The following is a 19261-nucleotide window of genomic DNA, read 5'->3' as shown; positions in this document are numbered from 1 at the left end:
ATATCTATGAGGAAAGTCTGATATTGAAGGTTTGATATTAGGAAGATATTTTATGTAATGAATTCAAGTTCATTGGGATTAGGAGACTATGGCATTGTAGCTGATTTACAGAAAGGACCTGAGCTTTTAACTCAACTGGCTTTGAGGTGGAAGAGATGATATGTTAGGAAGAACTATGAGGAATGGCATTAATTCAGAAGTATTTATGGATTTCTGCAAGGAGGAGATAATCTAATAAAATGTAAGGTCAAAAGTCAAAATCTATGGTGTAGAAATTCAGGGGTCCTCAAACTACGGTCTGTGGGCCAGAAGCGGCAGCTTATTTCCCTCATCCAGGGCTATGAAGTTTCTTTATTTAAAGGCCCACAAAACAAACTTTTTGTTTTTACTATAGTCCGGCCCTACAACAGTTTGAGGGACAGTGAACTGTCCCCCTATTTAAAAAGTTTGAGGACCCCTGGAGATGATAGTGATTGGGGGAGGAGAAGGAAATATGGAGTGCATAGAGTCAAGGACTCAGGCTTAAATTCTATCTTAGATACTTACTGACTGTGTGAGCATGGGGAAGTTATTAAATGACTTTGTAAAATAAAAACTTTGTATTCAGTATCTTCTAAGATCCCCTTTAATTGTAAATCCCTGCCTTTATAATCCTGGGTAAATTCAGGGAAAGCTTACCAGGGTTGGTGGGTTTCAAGGGTAGGGGGCAGTGAGGTTAAGTAGTTAGAGGTATCATGTGATATAGGAGAAAGACCAGGAAATTTGAAGTCAAAGAAGTTAGACTTAAATCACAGTTTTGACTATGTGACCTTGAGCAGAATCTACCCCCCTCCCAATGTTACAATAGAATCATCATATTGGATTGAGTATCAGAGAACCTGGCTTCAAATCTCAGCAAATCATTTCACCTCTTTGGGCCTCAATTTTCCCATCTGTAAAACTTAGATGGTCTTTCTGATCTTGTTCGGCTCTTATTATTCTTCTCATGTATTCAGTTTTCTCAGATGCAAAAGGAAAGGTTTAGACTAGACCAGGACTTAAACTTTTTCCACTTTTTCAAACCCTTTTTGCCTGAAAAATTTTTGGCCCAGATGTAAAATAGGTATACAAACCAAACATTTACTGATAATAAACCATAGTTTTGTCATTTCACATTCTTTATTAGGGAGAGCTATTGGAATGTTTTTGAGCAAGGGAATGTTATAAGTAGATCTATCTCTGGATTATTATTTTGGCAGCTATGTGGGAATGCGGAGTCAAAGAAAGACTGGAAATAAGGGAGGCTACTATAATTGTTCAAGTGATTAAGATGTGTTCTGAAAGTATTGTTAATAATACCTGGTAACTAATTGGCTTTGGAAAGGTGTGAGAGAAAGGAAAGAAAATCAGGGATGATTTTGAGGTTGTGAATTGAAGGTGATTGGAAGGATGGTAATGCCCTCAAAAGCAAGAGGGAACTTTGGAAGATGGATAGGTTTTGGGGGAAAATGAACTGTGCTATATCCAGATGGGGATGTTCAACAGAAAATTCTCAATATGGAATTGGAGTTTAGGAGAAAGATTAGGTCTATATAACAGAGATTCAATGATAGAGGACAGTGTAGAACTGAACTTGTCAACTATAAGGTCAAGTCTATGAAGGAAGAAAAGTGGGGCCCAAATAGGGTAATGTACTGGGAGAACAGGGAGGGGTAATCACAATGATGAAAAATAGATTCAGAAAGAATAAGGTGGAGTGGGTGATGAAAGGATGGGAAGTTGTGATGAGAGAGATGCATTTCAGAATTCAAGATTGTACAGGTAGCATTCTTATGGATAATGGTGAGGTCTATGACCATCTCTGTGGGATAGTTGAGGTAGAATGAAGATGTAAGTCATAGAAACTGAGAACATTGATTAAAGTGAGGTAAGAGTGCGCAAAAGGACATCAACTCATATGTGGATGTTAGCATAGAAAAGGACTATCATCCAGATGTTGTTTTGAAGATAGAAATGAGGAAAAAAGGACCTGAAGGCAGACAGATAAATCTGACAAAGAACTGTCATGTAGACAGATGGAATCACCTCAAAAGAGGAGTGATTTCTAAATGACAAAAGCAGAGGAACACTGAAACTGACAATGAAGATCAAGGAATAGGTTTATTTCTCCTTGTCCACTGTGTTAAGGAGCATGAGAGGCAGAATATTCAATATTAGAAATAGTGATCAGACATATTGGATCTTTTGGAGGGATTTAAGTTTCCATGAAGAAAGAAGATGGAAAAAGTTTGATGAGAAGAGGGTTGTGGCAACCACATCAACTCCCATTAGTTTAACTATCATGTCTTTAGAAATGACCAATAGATCTTATTACATACAACTTCTCTCTCCTATATAATCAAGTGTATAATGAATATTTCAAACTGGATGTCCTTGAGATATTTCAGACTTAGTATATCCAAATCTGAGCTCATTCTCTTTCCCATTCCCAAAACACTATCTTCTTCCATACTTTAGTTTTTCTGTTGGAAGCACTATCATTTTCCTAGATTTATAAGCCCAATAAGAAAATCTCTGGGTCAAAGAGATATTTCAGTCACGTTATTTGAATATTTCTAAATTGTTTCCCCAAATGGCTGTATTGATTGAAAAAATTCACTAACAAAGCAATAGTGTGCTTATCTTCCCCCACCCTTGTCCAAAACTATTTTCATTTTTTTGTCATTGTACAAGGTGTTGGATAAAATTTCAAAGTTGTTTTGATTTGCAGTTACCTTCTTATTAGTGATTTGGAACATTCTTTCAAAAAGTCATTAATAGTTTGAAATTATTTTGAGAATTTTTTATTCATATCCTTTGATCATTTATTGATGACTCTTAGTCATATATGTATGTATGTATGTATATATGTATATATGCATATTTGATCATATGTGCTTTATATATATGTATATAGATTATTGGTTTTTATATTTTGTATACCAAACATTTATTGGGGAAATCTAATGCAAAGATCCCCCCCATTTAACCATTTTCTTTCTTAAATGAATTAACGTTATTTGTGAAAAACTTTTCAGTTTCATGTAATATTATCTTTTTTATCTTTATAAATGCCTCTGTCTCTTGTTTTATAAAGAGTTTATCTTCTATAGCATGATAGGCATATAATTTGCCTCTTCTGATTTTTAATAGCATATTCTTTAACATTAAGGTTGTATATCCATTAGAGTATATGATGGAGAATGTAAGTTATGAGGTATTGACATAAATCTTCTTTTTACCAGATTATTTTCCAGCTTTCATAGGAGTTTTTATTAAGTAGTCAGTCCTTTCCTAAATAATTTATATTTGCTTGTTAGTTGTACAGGGGATCATTGAGTTTCATTGTTTCTGATTCTCCCTTATCTAGTCTGTTGCATTCATTTACTTCTCTCTCTTTTAAAAAAAAAAAACAATTCCAATGGTTTTTATGAATCTTGCTTTATAATGTAGAATGAAGTCTGAAGTGCTAGTAGTTTTTAATGCTAAACCACTTAGTTATGCCAAGAATTTATTGGCGAGAAATGCCTTGTCTGAGTCTTCAGAAGCTGCCACTATTGTGGCAATAGTACCCACAGAAACAGTGGCCAGGCCAACATTTTCCCAGGAGGTGCTTTCAAAGCTGAGAGCTGTGAAATCTTCACTGAAAGTAGGGCAGGCAGTCTCAGGAGAACTAATATTCTCAAGGTTCTTGGGGGATTATCTCCATCAAGTCTGAAAGACTTTCTTTACACATGTTTCTTCCTTTCTTTTCCTCAGGAAAAGAATGAGTAATTCCCTCACAAACCCTCAGGGAAGCACAACTTGCTTCTCCCTATGTTCCCTGTGCTATCATTTGTAGGTCAGAGTAGATTTTTCTTTTGCTTGTTTGACCTCCTGATTGGAGTTCAGCTAATTTAACTTCTGGGCATTCAATCCAATCCAAAAGCACATATTAAGCTTGTATTGTGAATAAAGACTTTATTCTGGGTTCTAGAACAGAAGGAAAGCCAAAAAAGTACTGGAGGTTCTAGTGACAGGTTGGAAATTAAGGAATCCCCTGTAGAATTTAGGTTACTTTCATTGTTTTCTTATTTGAGTTATTGTTTGTACACTGATTGCACAGATGCAGAGACAGCGCACAATTGGTTTCATATTGCCCCTGAGAAATATAACCTGAACAATGGTTTTTATAGTTCATTTGAATTCATGTCTTTGGTCTCCCATTTTAATGCTTTTTCTACTATTTGGTGCTGCCTATTTCTATAGAGCCAGCTATTAAATTTTCGTTGTGAGCATTTACACCTAGTAAACAGGCAAATGTTGCAAACCAGGGTGTGATTTGTTATTTTATATATTGCTTAGATTTTAAATGTGATGGAGAATTAATAATGTACATTAAATTTAAAAGTATGCTGTGCATATATCCCTCTCCCCAAAAGCTGGTTGTTAAACATTCTATAAAATCACTCATGTGTATAGCTCACATTTCTAGTACACTTTGAGTTTAACAAAGCAACTTGCTCACATGCAAATAGACATATCAAGCATTATTTCTCCCATTTTCTAGATGAGGAAACTGAAGATCTCAGGAAAGAAGTCATAGCTTCATTGTGATGTAGTAAGTAGCAGACTCAAGTCCACATTCACATCTCCTAACTCTTACTCTGATACTCTTACAAACAAGAATCTTCTGTTATTATATCCCAGTCATTTCTATTTATCTGCTTGCCCTATCTACCAATAAACCCATCAGCAAGTACTTATTATATTTACTATTTGCTGATTGGAAATAATTACGATATTGAACACATACACTCATGAAAATGAAACCGTCTCTGCTCTTGAAAAGCTTTTATTCCATGGGAGAAGACAACACAGATATAGATATGTAGATGTATATATAGATATATATACACACACTCAAAATAAATACAAGGCAATTTAGAGGAGGAAAAGCATCTCTAGTTGATATATATGTGTGGAATAAGGAAGGATTTCATGCAAATGGTAGCCCTGGAACTGAATTCTGAAAAAAAACAAGGAGAGAAGAGAAATTTCTTTTCTTTTTTTTTGTCTTCTTATAGCTTTCTCCGTGCTATCTATTTTTTATTATATCTTTTTATTTACAAGATATATGCATGGGTAATTTTTCAGCATTGACAATTGCAAGACCTTTTGTTCCAACTTTTCCCTTCCTTTTCCCCACTTCTTCCCCCAGATAGCAGATTGACCAATACATGTTAAATATGATGAAGTATAAGTTAAATACAATATATGTATACATGTCCAAACAGTTATTTTGCTGTACAAAAAGAATTGGACTTTGAAATAGTGTACAATTAACCTGTGAAGGAAATCAAAAGTGCAGGTGGACAAAATAGAGGGGTTGGGAATTCTATGTAGTTGTTCATAGTCATCTCCCAGAGTTCTTTCACTGGATGTGTCTGCTTCAGTTCATTATTATTCACTATTGGGACTGATTTGGTTCATCTAATTGTTGAAGAAAGCCACATCCATCAGAATTGATCATCATACAGTATTGTTGTTGATGTATATAATGATCTCCTGGCCCTGCTCATTTCACATCAGTTCATGTAAGTCTCTCCAGACCTCTCTGAAATCATCCTGTTGGTCATTTCTTACAGAACAATAATATTCCATAATATTCATATAACACAATTTATTCAGCCATTCTCCAAATGATGGCGATTCACTCAGTTTCCAGTTTCTGGCCACTACAAACAGGGCTGCCACAAACATTCTTGCACATACAGGTCCCTTTTCCTTCTTTAAAATCTCTTTGGGATATAAGCCCAGTAGTAACACTGCTGGATCAAAGGATTTGTACAGTTTGATAACTTTTTGGGTATAGTTCCAAATCACTCTCCAGAATGGCTGGATGTATTCACAATTCCACCAACAATGTATCAGTGTCCCAGTTTTCCCACATCCCCTCCCCTCCCCTCCCAATGCAGAATGCATTATCTTTCCCTGTCATTCTAGCCAATCTGATAGGTGTGTAGTGGTATCTCAGAGTTGTCTTAATTTGCATTTCTCTGATTAATAATGACTTGGAGCATCTTTTCATATGGCTAGAAATAGTTTCAATTTCTTTGTCTGAAAATTGTCTTTTCATATCCTTTGATCATTTATCAATTGGAGAATGGCTTGATTTCTTATAAATTAGAGTCAGTTCTCTATATATTTTGGAAATGAGGCATTTATCAGAACCTTTGATTGTAAAAATATTTTCCCAGTTTATCGCTTCCCTTCTAATCTTGTCTGCATTAGTTTTGTTTGTACAAAAACTTTTCAATTTAATATAATCAAAATTTTCTATTTTGTGATCAATAATGACCTCTAGTTCTTCTTTGGTCATAAATTCCTTCCCAAGAAAAGAAATTTCTAAGAAAAATAAATGAAGGAGGGAAGGAAAAAATAAAGGAAGAAAAGAAGGAAGGAGAAAGGAAGGAACAAGAGGATATAGGAAGAAAAAAAGGAAGAAAGGAAGGAAGGAAGGAAGGAGGGAAGGAAGGAAAGAAGGAAGGAAGGAAGACAGGAAGGAAAGAAAGAAAGAAGGAAGGAAGTTCTCAGATGCATAGAGTAGATAATACTTTTTTGGAAGGTCTCAGCAGCAAGATGGAAAAGTTCCAAGGGACTTAGGGCACAGCAGCCAAATGCATGCAAATGTCTCTTCTTTATTGCCATTTCCACAGATAAAATCATATCAGTTTCTGATGTTAAAATATTTGACAGGGTCAAGGACTTTGGTGATAAGAACTTTTTTTCTTTGGGTCTTCAGTAGTTGCTCCTATTGATAGTACTGCAGGAGCAGTTAGTTGCCAGGTTTTATCTTCTTAGGTGCTGCTGTGATTCCAGAGTGATAATTGTGGGCACTGAACTGGAAGCCTTGCTATTCCAAAGGCTCTTGGGGTTCAGAGTTCTGGGTTGCATCCTTCTGGGATAGTCAGAGTTGAGGTGGTTTGATTTGACTGGTACATGATATTTGCTATTTCTTCTTCAGGGAACCTTGCTGCTTTATCTAGGCAAATTTGTCTGCTCTGTGGATGGCAGTTTTAGGGATGGTTGACCCTTTTTTTTCATAAGAGTTGCTCTAGATAATATATATCTTCAGAGGCTGAGGATGACTATTGCCAAGACTCTTACACCAATAATTTAAAACATAGTTAACACTTATATAGCACTTCAAAGTTTATAAATCACTTTATTAATTTTATGCCCCAAGTTACAGTTGGGAAAACTGTGGCAGGTAAAAGGTAAATCACACACTATTTGAGGCAGAATTTTATGTTAGGTCTTTTTCTTTCCATGTCTAACACTATATCCACTGGAGTATGGTAGGGTGGAATGCCTTATAACAAAGGTTAAAAGAGAAACCATCTCTAGATTGTTATGTATTATATCTTGTAAATATCTTAAAGTGATGTAAATATCTTGAACAGTTACTGGATAAATGTTTTTTATGATCAACAAAAGCCTTAAAATGGGAGAAATACTTATACACATAGTTTTAGAAAAATATTCCCATAGACAGAGGATCATTGTTTTTTAACCTCTTTTGAAAGCCCGATGAACTATTAAGAGGTGATTAAGACCTAGAAAAGGAAACATGTAGAATATTTGAGTGGACTGGACCTAGGAGACCAGAATTCTGATTCCACCTCATGTCTTGCTATGTGATATTGGAAGAGTCATTAACCTCTTTGGGCCTTAGTTTTCCCTTGTGTACAATGAAAGATTAGACTAAATGTCATTTTGGTTCCTTCCAACTCTGAAATACTCTCAACTATCAGTATATGGCATTTTGAATTCTTATAGTAAGTTACGCACACAGACACACATATATGTTATGGTGGTACTTTTGGAAATGGCTTGAGTTGAAAATTCATTTTTTATTTTCATGTCTGTTTTTCAACTCCTATATTAGTTGGTAAGGTTGATGTTAGAATCTCATTCTACAGAATGCTAAATGGATAACAACCTACTTTTTGGTGTGGCCCAATGTATCAGACTTAATAAATAAAAATCGAAAAGGATTGCTTAAAAAAAAAAAGAAAACCCAAAACAAACAAATTAAAAAACCCTAAAGGATAAAAAAGAAAGAGGAAAAAAGAAGTTAATCAAGATGAATCAGTATAGTTACCATATTTGACAGCATATGTAACCTTCATTGCCATGACCATCATTATAAAACTGTCCAGTCAGGGTGAATGCTGTCATATCCACATTGACTCCATCCAGTCTTGTTTGATGTTTTCTTATGAAGAAATAGTTTGTACAACTCTAAGAAGAAATTGCTTTTTTGTCTTTTTCCAATGCTACCTTTTTCTTGGAATAGTAGTACTCCAATAGAGTACACCTCTATTGTAAAATCATCTCACTGTTTTGCTACACAGACGAATTCGTTCTGTCAACTGTTCTACAATAGCTCACTTAATTTCGGGAAGGCGGGCTTTAATTCGTTTTGTCCGGTTTGACTGGCTAAATCATTATGCAAAAGGTAGAAGGTGAAGTCTTTGCTTTTTAGTGCTTACAGGATGGAATCTTTCAACGTTCCCTCACGGTACTTTCTCTATTGTGCCTAGGTGTTTGACTGTTCTATCACCTATACTAGGGCTTAATAAGTGTTTTGTAGGTATAATAAATAGTTTAATATGGTGTTTCTAGGACTAGATCTAGCTTAAAATGGTCAGGATTAGCTGAAATCTTTTAGGTGTAAGCTAAATGCTTTAATTAAGCTACCTCAGTATTTTCATCTGTAAAATGAGATAGCAATACTTACTTTGTAACAATGGCTGATGTTCATGCCCCAAGGAAAGAAGCCAAAGTCTGTCTGAGGTTCCCTGAGTGCCTTAATAACAGGAAAGGTGCTGTAATCACAATGTGATTACATTACAACATACATAATAAGTTAGTCATTCCATCAGTCAGTGCGTCAATACTTCCAATCCATGCTCTTTATGTAGAAATCTGTGATGTTCCTTGGGCTTCATTCTCTTGGAAACAACATGGATGGGAGTAATATAGAAAGAATAATAATACTTTTATTCCTCTCCCTACCAAGTCTGGCTTTCTCTTGGATCACTAAAGTTTCAATGAGGTGGCCCCATCAGAAACAGTTTTGTTGGGTGAAGAATATTGGACCATTGACCAGCAGACAGCAGGCCAAGTGACAGAATCAATATTCTTCTGGCAGAAAAAATTCTTGATCATTGTAGGGACACTCAGATACTGTATGCTCCCCACCCACTTGAAAGTTTCTGTAACTAAGTAGAGATTTGGAATGAGATTTGAAGTTTTTCATGCCTCAGTCCTATGTAAATTATTTTATTAAAGGACATTGAAGGGAACTCTGCCAACTTCATTGAATTTCTCTCTCTGTCCCTCATCACCAGATAATCTTGAGTTGGCTGTAGAGTTGGCAAGGAATAAAATGGTGAATCCATTTGCTATTCTCACATATCATTATTGGTCACATTCATCCAAATAACACTGAATCAACAGGCTTTAGTTAATTCTTTGGGCCTGGTATTTAATTGAGAGCATAAGCACTAGCATTTCATCTGGACTCAACAGAGATTTGGTCAACTGTTGGCACCCCTAGGAACTCAGAATATGGCACACTAAGGCCAAGGTCTTTGGTTCAATCCTTGGGAAGACCACTTTTTGTCTGTTCCATGACTAAAAGCAACAGCTTTAACCACAGCCAGCTAACTCACAAATTTAAATGCTCCTGGCTTGAGTTGAGGCATGTGGGTGGTTTAGTACAATTGATCTCTTCTTTTGGTCTGGAATATATGCTCTCCTCAATTCCATCTTTTGGAATCCTTTGCTTCCTTTGGAGTTCCTCTCATGGGCTATTGCTTCTGCAAAGCCTTACCTAATCCCTTTGGTTATTTGTATTTGTTTCTTCCTCCTCAAATTGCCATACATATTTATATATTTGCATGTTATATTTCTCAAATAGAACGTAATCTCGTCGAGGATAGGTGTTGTTTTGTTTTGTTTTATTTTTTGTTTCTAGGGCATAACATAATGACTTGCTAAGTATTTAAAATGATTTTTGGATGAAAGCTATGCTATTTTTTAAGTGATATCTTATTTGTATATTTCTGAGGATCTGAACCCATGATATCATCAGTATAGGGTACATTGTATGATAGCTCATTCTGCCAATGCATATCCACAATTTCTCTTTGTTCCAAAGCCTTTTAGCATCATCTGAAGGGGTATTAAGAGGTTAAGTGACTTGAACATGATCACAAAGGAAATATCTATCAGAGAAAGAATTTTAATCCAGTTTCTCCTGAGTCCAGGTTCTCTATGCTCTTATTGCATTATTATGATGCATCTCATAAATTAATGATTTGGAGGTAGGGTGAGAAAACTAAGTGTTTGTTGAAAAAAATTTCAAAAAGGAAAGAAAAAAGGAAATCAAGGATCTAGATTTAAAGCTGGGAGGAACTTTAGAGATCATGCCATTCAATTGCCTTATTTTACAGGTGAAACAGAGGCACAGGGAGATTTAAGTGACCTATTCAAGGAAATCAATGCCAAAGCCAGGACTTTGGACTTTCTTATGCCAAACCACACCATGGTGCCTTACATATTTAGTGTACCTTACATGCTGAGAACTATTTATTGTATTGGCCAGAACTTTCTTTTTGGATGTTTTTACTGGAAATTTGTTTCTATTAGAGTTGAGTAAGATTGCCAACTGCAAAGCTCAGGTGGGCATAGGTGGTATTACACTGACCATGGTAAACTTTGGAATAGTGGAAAGACTCGGGTTGGGAGTCAGGAGACCTCAGGTCTAGTCCTAACTTTGGCACTAGCTCAGTGTGTGGCCCGTGTGGCGTATGGACTGATCCATTTCCCTTTCAGGGCTGAAGCTTTCTCATCTGCGAAATGAGGGCATTGAGCTAGATGATTTTGAAAGTCCTTATTTGTTTTGATTGTTCAGTCTCTGATTGGAAATCTTGAAGAGCTATCTCATTTTAGGGTGAATGGAGAATTAGGAATAAAGCTAGCTCCTGCCAATGGGATCAAAGTCCATTTTCTTCCAAGAATTCAGGATCAATTAAGTTGCAGTCTTTGCCCTCAAGTATTATAGAATCACAGAATCTTGTTGGAAGGGAGACTTTCTAATCCAACCCATTTCTGAAGAAGAATACCTTCCTTTGATGAATCGATAGATGGGAATCTAGCCTTTGTTCAAAGACCTGCAGTGAGGATGAAACCTATCTACCACCTTTGAGAGTAATGCTCTCTGTTTGGTGAGCTCTAGTGAAGAGTTTTTCCTGAATCTAGCTTAAATGTAACTTTTTTTGGTGATTTTCATCCTTGCTTTTCATTCTGCCCTCTGGGCCAAATAGTTTTTTATGTGAGAAATACTCTAATGCTCTAATAATAGTTATAATGTTCTCCCTAAATAGTCTCTACATTTAAAATCTAGTAGAGGAAACAAGATAGGGGATACAAGGTATGTGATCCAAAATCAGACATAGTAAATATACAGAGGAAGCTACAAAAGTCCTAATCACTCTGGCTTCTTTATGTTGTCTGCTATGAAACTTTAATTTGTTTCTTGTGAGATTTCTCTTCCTAGTAATACTCTAAGTTTCCTAAGGGCAATATTATATCTTCTTCTCTTGTTTAGCTCCCAGTGCTTGGTATAGGGCTGGGCATATTTTGGGCTCTTGAATGATGGGTATAATATTCTAAGCTAAGTGTTACTAATATTTAGGGAAAATCTATTAGGGCAAAGATGGAATTGTTGCTTGCTTTGGCAAGATGGCATGACCATCCCTACAAAGTTTATACTTGGCACATTCTATTTTAAGATGTATTATACACTGAGAAGTGCACTCGGAGTCTTTAAAGAAAAAAAAAGAGGAATTGTCATGGGAAGACAGTGATTTCAAATTCTGCTCTTGACAATATCCAGTCTATTCACTCTTCTTGTGGACCCAAGAGACAAGTGAAAACAAATCATAGATCAGTGGCAAGAGCATTGGATTTAGAACAGAGAATAAGGGTTGAAATCTTAGCTTCACCATATACTACCTCTGTGATGTTTTTTGCAAGTCGCATGACTTCATGCAAATCACATGATCTCTCTAAAGCTTCAATTTCGTTTTCTGTAAAATAAGGCATTTGGACTAGATAATCTCTAGAGTTCTCTCTAACACTAAATCTATGATCCAACTAACTGCTCAGTTGCTTAAGAAAAAACCATTGCTTCAAGGGTGATGGGTGGATCCCTGACTGATACCCAAAGTTGTCTAGCCCCCTGGATAGGGTCACTGTTTGGCTGAGCATCTGCCAGTACTTAACATTTGAGAACAGGGAGCATACAGCAGAGAACACTCACTGTTTTCTGACCTTGTAAATTTCTTAATAAGGAAAAACACAACTTACTCCAGCCAACAGTGCACCCTGCCATATATGGGAAAAGGAGTTATTTGAATAAAATAAACCCAGAGAGTAAGTTCTGTTGTCCTTATAAAAGAAATTAAATTTAATAATTTAAAAGTTATCACCCTTGGCTGGATCAGTGATAGAGGAGTTTTTGATTATGAATGGAAGACAATGTTGTAAAATATGGAAATTATAATATGTTTTAATGTATTGAAAGTAGAAAAAATCCTTTTGTTCCCTGCATGTCTGCATGCATGTGTGTGTGTATGAAAAAGGAAAGGAGAGAGAGAGAGAGAGAGAGAGAGAGAGAGGAAGAGGAAAGATGGAGGGAGGGAGGGAGGAAGGAAAGAAGGAAAGAAGGAAAGAAAGGAAAGGAAAAGAATACATTTGACATTGACAAAATTTGTTGATTCCCAATGGCTGAAGAGGGGGGAAAAAAAGGAGAAAATTTCAGAATAGTTGCCTTTCCCAAGCCCTTCTACAAGAGCCAATTGACTCTAGATCCCAGTATTGGGTTTGGTTTTGGAGTTCTAGTGATGCTAATGACCCCCTTTCTTTTTTTTCATGCCTTTGTCTGACAGAAGAATTCCTATTCTGGAGAAAGGAGGAAGTGTGACTTATGATACTCAGAATTATTCTTGTCAAAATTTCCCTCATGTCCTGTTGGGAAATTGGAACACCCCTAGCTTCCTTGACTTTTTATGGCCAAATTCTACCTGACACTGCTGGAATTCAGAACACTGGTGCCCAACCAGACTTTGTATTTGCATAGCAACCTCTTCTAAGGATTTCAAAGGAGCTTTTCAAACCTGATGTCATTAATCTTCCTCATATCCCTCTGTGGTAGGTTTTGAGGTCTTTTGGCCTGTTTTGAGGAGAAACTTGTTCATGACTCTGAAACAGTGTTTCCTCAGGCAACAGGTAGCTTTTTTCTCATAGGTCTGTCACTAAGTTGAAAATTTGATATCCTCCCTAGTGTAACAGCTTGGAGGCAGAAAAATCTGGGTTCAAATTCTGTCTTTCATAATTACTGTCTCTGTGAGTCTTCTGCTTTTGTTTTTGTCTTCTTGCCTCAACCAATTATCTAGGATTTATCTGTTAATTCAGTTCCATTACATTCTCTTCCATTCAGTAAGTTCCAACTATTTGCCAAGTGCTGAAGATACAAAATACAATTTTACCAAATGAAAAATAAAACAATCTTTTTTCTTAAGAAAATTATATCTTGAGGGACAGCTAGATGGTACAGTGGATAGAGCACTGGCCCTTTGTTGCCCAAAGAAATCACAGATAGTTTCCTATTGCATTATAGTTATTATAATAGTTGGTACGAAATATTATTTATACTTATCACTGCTTCAACATTACTATAATATAGGCCTGTTATATTGTAGTGTAATGTTAATATATAGCAAATTTGGGGTTTTTATATTTTGACAACAGTATTTTGAAATAATCAGTTTCCTTGGTAATCCTATGTATCTTATTTTATATATTTAAAAATATTATTCTGAGAAGGGGTTCATTGACCACACCATACTATCAAAATGATCCATGATGTTAAAAAAAAAAAAGTTAAGAATGCTTAACTGAGAAAAAAGTGGGATCCAGACTGTAAAGACCTTTAAATGCCAAAAGGAAGACTTTGTATTACATCTTTGAAATCATAGGGGGCTAATAAGGTTTCTTGAATAGGGAAATGACAGATTTGTGCTTTGGGTCTTGTTCAGGAAAAATTTGGAATTTTCTTGGCAAAGATACTGGAGAGGTTTGCCATTTCCTTCTCCAGTTCATTTTATAGATGAGAAAACCAGGGCAAACAGAGTTGAGTGATTTTGCCCATGGTCATACAGATAGTGTTGGATTTTAACTCGGGTCTTCCTCACTCCAGATTCAGTGCTTTATCCACTAAGACACCTAAGTGTCCATGTGCTTTAAGTCTATCAAGTTATAAATGTGTGGTGATCTTTCTTGATAAAGGGAGTTCACACACTAAGATCTTACGTTATACTGAGAGTTAATGAAATCACATCTTTCCCATTTTGTTGTTTTGCCCTGGGTTTGTTGAACTCATTTTTATGGTAAGCACAAAGCCAGGGTGATTTGAATGATGATATAATTATCTCTCATTTTTCCATATTTCAGGACTTCCTTCCCTTCCTTTTAGTTAAGTTCCATTCAATCAATAAATGTTGACTAAGTCTGAGAGTTCAAGGTTACATGGGTCACAGAAATATGAGCAATATATTTCCACTATATTAAAGGCTTCAAGGAGTTTTAATATAATAGATCTTTGGCCTTTCTCTGCCAGGACCACTTCCTCATTTAGCATAAGCTATGCTTCTCAAACTTGATTCTTTGCCTTCCTATATGTAGACCCAAAAGATCCCTCCCATCCCACCAAAAAAAAAAAAACCAAACCCAACAACAGCAACAGCCACAAAAAAAAAACCAAAAACAAAAACAAAATACCAACCAAAGAAAAATCTCCCCTGTAACAAATAAACATAATCAAGCAAAGAAATAGACACATTGGCAATGTCCAACAGTTAATGTGTTTAAGTGACTTCTGTATTATCTATTCTTTTGAGTTCTCTGTACCTATGTTCTTCTCTGTGTATGATAACAGAGAAGGAAAAGCCACCTTGAATTTCATGCCTCAGGTAGAAGTTATTTTTTCAATGCTGAGATTTTGTGACTATAAATTAATTTGACAGTCTGTTGCAACAGTTTAATGCTAGAATATAAATCAGACTGAATCTCAAATGAACTCACACCTGGTGTTGCATTCTGGGTGGGTTTGGAGAAATGGGGTCAGGTTAAATACCAGAAAGTGTAATAAATAGGGAGGAGCAGAAGGGCTACACCCACAGTGGTGTAACCCACTCAGTTTACAGGTAAGTAACTCAGTACCTACCTTTCCAGGAAGAGAACAGTAAAAGTTCTCCTAAGAGTGTGAAATGGCAGTTTTGCCTAGAGTTGACTGATGTACATGTCAGGGAAACTTCTTTACAATCCAAAAGAAATGAATTGCTTCAGGAGTTCCCCTGTCTTTTTATATTCAAGTTAAAGCTAGATGATCAATCAACTGTTGTATCAATCAACAAGCTTATTGTATTGAGTAATGGGAATACAAAGACAAAGGTGAAATCATTTTTGCCTTCAAGGAATTTACATTCTGTTTGGGGAGGGTGAACAGAATATATACATGCAAAATAAATCCAAGGTAATATTAGGAGAGAGGGACTTAGCAACTGTGGGGAAGAGTATCAGGAAAAGTTTCATGAAGAAGATAGTTTTTGAACTGAGTTTTGGAGGAAAACAGATTCCATTTGAAATTAGACAGTGAGACTTATGAAATTAATCATCCGAAGCGAGATGGCAAATATGGCACAATGTCTTTGATGTACCTGCAGTAGGCCACTTAGTTAAAATTAGCTTGACATTTATTGAGCATCTACTACATTTCTGACCCTGTTTTGGGTGTTGTGGGCAGTTTGAGAGGAGGAAATACAGTTCCTGCTCTCATACATCTCTCAGTTCCTTTGGGAAAACACCACTGCAAATACAAAACCAATAGGTAATCTTTTGTTATACTCTCTGATTTATTGATCTCTCAGTATATGAGAACTAGATTTCATTCATTAAGCCAGCGTTTTTTAAAATAAATTTTTATTTTTTATTATTATGAACTTGAATAAATACCAACAAAATATGAGCATTTCCATAAAGAATAAAAAAGATAAAAATTTTAATTTGCTTTTATACTGGACTTAATAAATACAATTAAAATGAACTTTTCTGTCTTGATAGTAAGAAAAAGAATCTTAATTGAGAAGTACTGTGGTGTAGAGTGAACAGGGTACTAGATTTGGAGAAGCTTTCAAAAATCCTAACTCAGACACTTATTGAATATGTAATTTTGGTCAAGCCATTGCTCAGAGTCTGTTTTCTTATCTGTAAAATAAAGGGGATTGGACTTGTCATCCTCTATGCTTTCTTCCAGCTCCAAATCTATTATTTTTATGAACTTAAATGAATAAAAATATAGTATGGTGTTTCCAAAGCTGTCATGCTTTGTCTCTGTTTCTCTCAAACTTTCTTTTTGTATATTTAAAAATGCTTCATTGACACTTATTCTTTTCTCTTTTGGTATTACTATCACAAGTCCAACTCTCAACCCTGATTCTTTGACCTACATAAAACCCCCAAACCCAGAACAAACAAAATCTTCCTTGCGACAAATAAGTAAAAGCAAACACACATTAGTGAAATAATTTAAAAATTTAAGTCTTATTCTACATTTCTCTAGTCCATTGTCACTCTGTAAAATAGTGGAAGCATGTTTTATCAGCAGTCCTCTGGAGTCAGGGCTGGTCATTGCAATGATAAGAGTTCTTAAATCTTTCAAAATTGTTTTTCTTTACAATGTTGTAGTTATATAAATGATTCTCCTATTTCTGCTCACTTTACTCTGCATTAATTCAGACAAACTCACCTAGGAATTAATTTCTTTTATTTATCTGGCCATTCTCCAAACAACAGATAGTGTATTGCTTTCCAGTTCTTTGCTATAACAAAAAAGTGCTGCTTTTAATATTTTTGTACATATGAGTGCTTTCCATTTTTCCTACTATCTCAGAGTAATGGTATAGGCATTACTTGGAGATATTGTGGATTTGATTCCAGACCACTGAAATAGAGTGAATATTGCAATACAGCGAGTCACAGGAATTTTGGTTTCCTAGTACATAGAAAAGTTATGTTTACACTGTACTGTAGTCTGTTAAGTATGTGATTGCATTATGTCTAAAAAATGTAAATACCTTAATTAAAAATATTTTGTTGCCAAAAAAATGCTAACAACCATCTGAGTGAGTCACAATCTTTTTGATAGTGGACAGTCTTACCTCAATGGCCATTAACTGATTAAGGTGGTGGTTGCTGAGATTTGGAATAGTGAGAATATGACCCGTCAGTGCTGCAGTTAAAATACAAACAGCTAGACGGGCTCTGAGAAAATAAAATACACTAGTAGTGAAGTTGCAAATTGGTTTAGCCATCCTGGAAAGCAAAAATTTCCTCTGGAATTGTCCATTACATTGTTTCTTACAGCACAATAATATTCCATTATATTCATATACACAACATTCCCCAATAGATCACTTCTTTAGTTTTGAATTTTTGACTACCACAAAAAAAACTTCTATGAACATTTTTGTATATGTAGGTATTCATATAGATATAAAATATTAACGAAAATAAATATGGATATTGTACATATATACATAAGTATTTTGTACATCTTTTTTTATTTTGGGGGGAGAGGGCAGTCAAAGTCAAAGTCAAAGGACTTTGAAGTTTGATAATTTTCTGGGTATAGTTCCAAATTGCTTTCCAGGTTAACTGCACCAATTCACAGTTCCATCAACAGTGTCCTAGTGTACCTATTTTCTCACAGATGCTTTATCATTTTCCATTTTCTTCTTTTGTTATTATGTGCATTCTAATTGACCTGAAGTAGAACTTCAAAGTTGCATAAATATTTCTTTCTCTACTTATTAGTTAATTTAGAGCATTTTTTCACATGATTTTTGATAGATTGGATTTCTTTCCTTGAAAACTGCTTATTCATATATAAAATATATGACATTTATTTATGAGGAATAGTTTTTAATTTTACAAATTTGAGTCCTTACGTGTAACTTGAATATGAGATCTTTATTAGAAAAACTTGCTCCAATTTTTCCCCATTTACTTGTTTCCCTTTTAATATCTATTTAATTATATCTATTTGTGCAAAAATTCTTAAATTTTATATAATTAAAATTATAAATTCAATCTTGTGTGATTCTCTCTATCATTTATTTAATCATGAACTCTCTATCCATAGATCCAAAAGGCAATTTTAGTATGTTCCTCTAATTTATCTATAATGTGACCTTTTATATCTAGATCATGTATTCATTTGGAGCTCATTTCAATATACTGTATGAGAAATAGTCTAAACTTAATTTCTGCCAGAATGTTTTCCAACTTTCCTAGTTAAATAGTGAGTCTTTTACTAGTAATTGGGGTCCTTGGGTTTATTAAACATTCTGCTGTTGTATTTATTTGCTTCTGTATAATGTGTATTTGATGTATTCACTGATCTCCCCCCCCCCTCTCTTTTTAAAGTGGTAGAGTATTGTCAATTTTTGTAATGCAATTTGAGATCTGGTAGATTCCCTTTACACTCATTCTCCACCCACTTCTTTTTATTACCTTTGATATTCTTGATCTTTCAGTTTTCCATATGAATTTTTCCATATGAAGCAGCTTTTAACTACTATGTATTCTACAGCACAGTGACAGCATCCATGGATTCAGTTAATTAGCTCATCCCCTGTGATATTTTATTTCCTAATTCTGAATCATGCTCCACTGTTATCTTTACAGGAAAGGAAATTTCATTTTCCTCACCTATAAAATGGAGTCTACTCTAGTTGTTGGTAATTAGACAAGGAGGACAATAGGGCTAGCCATCAGAAACTGTCTTAAATCCTTTGAATATGACAATGGAAGGCATTACTTTCCAAAGGTTGAGAGTGGCAGCATTTTAGTGTTTGGATGCAATGCAACAATGTAGAAGTATAATTTTGATTATTGAATCTTTATTGTCCCTTCCTCTTCATTACAATTTTTCCTCTAATTAAGAGCACTTGGGGAAAGTGTTCATTTCATGATTGTCCCATCTCCTCTATTCTGATATAATATTATTGTATTTACAATTCCTTATCAATGTTTTACATTGCTAGTATCCAATTACTCAATCATCAAA

The 19261-nt window shown here is 35.1% G+C and overlaps 1 long non-coding RNA gene across 1 annotated transcript in view; it reads left to right on the top strand.

The window, feature by feature from the left end:
- Positions 1-4572: 4572 nt before the first annotated feature.
- The window catches only part of LOC116421138, a 113070-nt gene continuing 98381 nt past the window's right edge, over positions 4573-19261 (top strand). Inside the window, exon 1 of the long non-coding RNA XR_004231443.1 lies at positions 4573-4618. This is a non-coding gene — a long non-coding RNA (uncharacterized LOC116421138). The remainder of the gene's footprint in view (positions 4619-19261) is intronic.

This window comes from Sarcophilus harrisii, chromosome 2 (assembly GCF_902635505.1).
Source record: "Sarcophilus harrisii chromosome 2, mSarHar1.11, whole genome shotgun sequence".
Classification (NCBI taxonomy): Eukaryota; Metazoa; Chordata; class Mammalia; order Dasyuromorphia; family Dasyuridae; genus Sarcophilus; species Sarcophilus harrisii.
This window is presented reverse-complemented; position numbering and strand designations above follow the sequence as displayed.